This window comes from Ixodes scapularis, unplaced genomic scaffold (assembly GCF_016920785.2).
Source record: "Ixodes scapularis isolate PalLabHiFi unplaced genomic scaffold, ASM1692078v2 PGA_scaffold12__126_contigs__length_90152505, whole genome shotgun sequence".
NCBI lineage: Eukaryota > Metazoa > Arthropoda > Arachnida > Ixodida > Ixodidae > Ixodes > Ixodes scapularis.
Window position 1 is genome coordinate 79,465,642 of NW_024609838.1, and position 5,845 is coordinate 79,471,486.

At 48.9% G+C, this 5,845-nt stretch overlaps 1 long non-coding RNA gene across 1 annotated transcript; it reads right to left on the bottom strand.

Annotated features, from left to right (window-relative positions):
- Positions 1–2,655: 2,655 nt before the first annotated feature.
- Positions 2,656–5,618, bottom strand: LOC120847502. Its single transcript, XR_005717387.2, has 3 exons — positions 5,527–5,618; positions 5,232–5,449; positions 2,656–2,725 (listed from the first exon to the last, which is right to left on the bottom strand). It is a non-coding gene; the product is annotated as an uncharacterized LOC120847502 (long non-coding RNA).
- Between the last annotated feature and the right edge of the window lie 227 nt (positions 5,619–5,845).

Genomic DNA, 5,845 nt, shown 5'->3' on the forward strand with positions numbered 1-5,845 from the left:
TGCTAAATTTAGAGGGAAACTGAATTTGTGTAGAGGTCACGTAGCAGCAATGTCCCCGCTAAATTTAGCGGCAAATGCACGGATGGATGGACAACATTTTAGGATTGGAGGGTAATGTTAAAAAGCACTTAATGTTCTTTAAAAAAAGTGAAAGCCGTTTACAAATCCCTGTAACGCCGAATTGGAGCGCAGCTCTTGAGGAGGAGGAGTGAAGGGTACTGAGGGGAGGGTAGACCCCTCCTCCTCCCCTCATTCTTTAATATGCTCCGGGGGGGCGGTCACGTGACCTCGGGGGGGGGGGGTGTCACGCGACTTCGGGGAGGGGGGTCACGTGACCTCGGGGGGTCACGTGACCTCAGAGGGGTCACGTGACCTCAGAGGGGTCACGTGACCTGGGGGTCACGTGGGGGTCACCTTGGGGTCACGTGACCTTGAGATGACCTTGGGAGGGGTCTCGTGACCTTGGGGGTCACGTGACCTTGGGGAGGAGACCACGTGACCTCAGAGGGGTCACGTGACTTGGGGGTCACGTGACCTCCAAAGGGTCACGTGGGGTCTTGGGGTCACGTGACCTTGAGATGACCTTGGGAGGGGTCACGTGACCTTGGGAGTCACGTGGGGTCACGTGACCTTGAGATGACCTTGGGAGGGGTCACGTGACCTGGAGGGGTCACGTGACCTTGGGGGTCACGTGACCTTGGGATGACCTTGGTTACGCCGACGGCGACGGCGACGGCGACGCCGCTCAAGCCGGGAATGGGCCCCTAAGAGCTGCGCTCTAAAAAAGCTGCTCACCTGATGCGCATCTCTGGAAACAGGCTTTGACTAGCAATGAATTGTAGCCCCAGGACTGAAGTGCTGTTTCAGTAATGCTTCCTGCACAAACAATTAAAAAAAATGTAAAAACACAAGCCCCAAAATTTTCTTGCCATTCTCCTTCCCCTGCTTTTCTGTGCATTTATTTTATTTCATCCCTTGGCAAATCCTAAAGATTTCGAAGTGCTTATCCTACGTCTTTCTGTTAGAGCCCGGTTCATGTTGCAGAAATTGGGCCGAATGGGTAACCCGGAGCATTCATTGTTCGTCGAGACAGTTTTCCTTTTACTCCATCCTGTTCTTGACAGCAGAAACTACTCTCCCTTCACCACAGTCATTAAAGGGATACTGAACCGAAATTTGGATTTTGCAAAATAAGGCCGCAGAAGCGTTGAACGGGACGCTACGAACTGCAGAACATCACTCAAACATTGATATCTCAAACGGATGGCCGTACTTTTGGAAATGAAGGGCGCGATCAAGTGAGGTCTTTGACGTAATTGTCCAACGGGAAAATTTGAGAATGAGGGGAAGCGGCCTCGCTTCTCTGCTCCTTGCTTCGGTTCACCAACTCGACACGAGACATAGCGAGGTGAAGAGGGAATGGGAATCGTGACGTGCCTTGTCTCGTCGGCCTTGTCAGCCGTGTTCAATCGCGAATTTCTTTTCTAAAAATACGGCAATCCGTTAGAGATATTGCTGTATGAGTGATGTTTTTGGGTTTTGCAGCGTCCCGCCTAGTTTTGTGAGCTCGAAATTCCGATTCAGTATCCCTTTAAGGAATTTTCAGATCATACACGGGTGGTTGGCATTGCCAATACAAGCTCATGTTTGAGCATGGAATGAGCAGACGTCTGTAATCTGCAATGTCTGATCTACAGGAAGTTTCTGTTTTACCAAGACTTGTACCATTCCATTGTCAAAGAAAGGAGCAGGCACTGTTAATAAAAACTTACTTTCATTACACTGTTTTAAAGAACAATCGCTCTTTCTTAGGATCAAATGATCATATTAGGATAATTGACAAATAATGGTAGATTCACATGATGGATCGAATCGCAATTTTCATCCGTGGACCGTTTGTCACGTTACCATCATGTCGGCTATTCCTACGATTTGCACCTCGTCAGCGGACGCCCAGACTGCGAGGGCAGAGTGCCTTTTCACGCGCAGATTTCTGGCGGGTGAGTAACAGTAAAAGTGTTTATGTACAGTAGAGTACCAACAGCACAGCAATGTTTTTGTTTTCGAATAAGCCAAACAAAGATAGTGCACCACTGTGTTTTGTCATTCGCTGTTTCATTTTGTCGAGCCATTCTTATTTTCCACTCGTGAAAGAAGCGGCAAGAACTTTGCCCAGTTGATGCGCCGCAGGTTCTGGTACTCCTCCAGGTCGGTGTCAAGAAACTTCTGTGAAAACCTGCCTAGCACGCTGCAATCTTTCCTGCACGTCCACCCAGTTTTCCACCCAGCAAGACCTTTCTTACGGCTGTAGTGTGCTGAAGAGTGGTGCACAAGGAAGCAATGCGTAAAGGCATTTCCAATTGCCTCTCCGCAACCCCAAGACTTAATCGCTTTAATGCTGAAGCCTTCTGGAGCAGAACTGTACTTGTGACATGTGGTTAGTAGAGCTAGTGGTGCTTCACGCTAAGCCTGTCACAATGCTTTGTCTCACTCGGTATGTAAAAGCGGCACACAACGATTCTTTTTTATGATAGCACCGTGATCATAGTCGCAAACATCACTTCTGACCTTGGAAAACGGTGCCACAGTGCAATGTTGGCCTTTTGTGGAATTGCAGGGCCGCGAAAAGGTTCAGTCTGTCCTCGTTGTCATCAGCTCGTCTCCTCCGTGTGGACGCACTTGGGGGACTGACGTTCCGTGGACGTCTTGCAAGTGATCAATCCATCTGCGGATAAGCTCGTTGTGTGAATCGGTCATAAGTAGACTGCAAAGTCTGCACTCACTTAACATTTCTGTTGACGTTGCCTGCACGTCATGAAAGTGTGTCTTGTATCCAGTTAGATATTCTCAAAGGAACGAGGAAAATGCATAATAATGTTGCACATTGTTCACCGTAACCACTCAACTTTTTTCTTTCCTCTAGCTTTTTATTTTATTTATTTTTATTGCGCCTACGGCCCAGGCCGCACATGTTTCCACAATCAGTCACCATCCTTAAAAACCTGCACAATAAAAAAATGCGTCCTGCCATCTCTAAGCAGCTACGAAAGCTACAACGAGAGGTATGCTCAGAACAAACCTGGGATGCCCAAAAAGAAACAAGGGGTAAGGTATGGTGCGCGGATGAGCTACACTCATCCTAAACGGTTTACGGACGGCTGTATAGACCGTTTTACTGAAAGAGGGCGAGAGAGAAAAGGGGAAAGGGCTACCGGCGCTTTCCCCCTTTCTGGTTGTGTAGAAAGAGTGAAAGTCCCGGATGAGAGGCTTGGCCGGTGTTGGCTGTCTGCAGTGCCCCAACTTCATTCGCACCGTCTTTTCTGTTTTAAACTCGCACACTTAATTACAGCTACGGGCTTCGATGGCAACAGTCCCCCAGTCATCGGGACACCATTGCTCGGTCATAAGGTGCTCGAATAAAAACAGAAAGCGTTGAATACTGTCGGAAGACCTATGTAGCTTGCAAGGGATCCGGCAAGGCGAGAGCGGCTGCAATGGTCTTTAAAGGCCCGTTCACACTCTTGCGACCGAGTAAGACCGAGAGAGACCAGACCGCTTTTTAAGCCTCTTGCGATCTCTTAGGACCACCTCCGCGCTGCAGCCCATCCGGTCCTAAGAAGTCGCAAAAGGCTTAAAAACCAGTCTGGTCTCTCTCGGTCGTACTCGGTCGCAAGAGTGTGAACGGCGTTTAAGCTCTATGCTTTCCACATGACTCCGGTTTCAGGCAGCAGTGGATTGCGTCCGTGAGCCGAAAAGGCGTTTCCTCAACGCCAACCTCTCGACTGTGCTCGGAACATTTTTCGTGAATGGAGCGCGCACCGAACGCTGTATCGCCAATGAACATGCGGTACGCTCGCAAGGTGCGTGCGAGTTTTCTGGTGATAACTGCTGTTTCAGCTAGTAAAATTTTGTAACTGAATATATCTTAATATTGATAATTTGCAGTGGTGACTGACTCGATTTTATCGTCTACAACACTTAGTTGAAGGTTCGTTTCCGCCGCCGGGTGAGGCTGGAAATTTTAGAAATGGTAGTTCTATCGGTTTTCCTGAATCGCGATCTCTTGCGTGATACCAGAGAGCCGGCAAAAGCGCTCCTTGGAGTGGCGCTGGTGGGTTGTTTCCATTGATTGGGCGCTTTAAAACGCTGGACGGTCGCTGCAGGGTATGGCAGTTTAGTTCTGAAATGAAAGGCACTTGGAAGTGAGTGGCACCGTCTCTCGAGCTTACACAATTAAGGCTGAACCGCATGTACGCGATTTAGCAAGCGATGAAGATTTCTCACTGTAGCTCGGTTTTTCGATTTCTAGAAAACGTTGCTCATCGCCTTGGTCGCTTGTTCCCGTCGTTTTCGTGTGATTCGCCTCGTCGTGCGGCTGATCGAGCGATTGCGAAAAGGGTTGCCATCATTTGTCTCGTTGTTCGCTAAATTGCTTACATGCGGTTTATCAGGCACGTAGCCAGGGGGCGGGAGGCATGGGGCCCGCCCCCCCCCCCCCCTCCAAAATCTTCCATTTTGCTGGGGCCTCCTCTCCCCCCTACCCCTCATACAGCATTTTGCAATGGACGAGCCCCCCCTCCTCCTCCTCCTCCCCCCCCCCCCCCCTTTCCGAAACAAAATCCTGGCTAGAAGCCTGCGGTTTATACTTTATGGTTGTCGGCACTTGTGAAAATGTGAAGCTTGAATTTTATCGAGGCCTTTGCCCTTGCCGACTGTCAGACTGGTGGGAAAACTTTGGGTTCCAGTGAAATACCACCACATGATTTCTCGCGTGCTTATGAAGTGAGGAGGTGGTGGTTTGAAAATCAGTTCATGGTCTTTAGAGGAAGTTGTTTAAAACACCTTTTTTCTGTTTCTGTTGTCAATACTCAATGCGCGTTTCTGTTTTTGCTTCCAACCTTCTCAATCAAGTACTGCCAGAGGGTTAGTAAATAAGCGCAACATATACAGGATTTTGTATAGAAAGTCAGTGCCCCAGTCGAAAAAGAACTCTTTATACTCTCCGCAAACAACATCATCAATACAGACCCTACTTCTAAAGGCGCACGTCACGCATTGTTTCGAGCAGTTTCTGAAAACAAAAAACGAACTAGAATCCAACCCCCCACAATGGAAGCGAATACGCGCGCCAGCACGCTAACGGGTACTTTTACCAGTCATGGGTTCTGCAAAACACACCGCCTAGCTAGGCGATACCAAGACACCACGCGATTTGCAGCAGTTTTGTTTACCGATCTACGAGATGAAGCTCCGATATAATCACCAAGTGCCTCGCTCGGCCGCCCCAGCTGCCTCCGGTGGAACCTTTGCCTCTGGGTGCCTTCCCGCAATCTGACTGCTCGCTCAGTGACAGATCGGTTCCGGGACTTCCTTGGCAAGAGCTCGAGGGCCATCCAATGCGGAACGCACGTGTGCGACAAGGAACCGCTCACGGTCGCTTTCACGCCGCCTGCACACACAAGAACACGACATAAACGCTCCGAACAGAAAGGACTGAAGAAGTAAAACGAATCGGCGAGCACTCACCAATTAGACTCAACTCCACAGCTGGTTCCACGGGCCCGCCGGCACCTAATACACTTCCTTTTTCCAAGAACATTCTTCGATGTCCTTTTCCGAAAGATTGGAAGCGCCCAACATTACGCCCGAAAGTTTGAAACTCGCTTTGTTTTTGTGTTTCGTTACGATGGTGATGGCGATGCGGCAATGCTCGTTGGTTCCGGCCAAGCTCATTTGACGCAACATAAATGTGCTTGTTTTAGTCGACTGAATTTTAAATTTTCAAATACAGAAAGTTGTTTTAACATTTATATAATTATTTGTAATAAACCATGTTGTAGTGCAT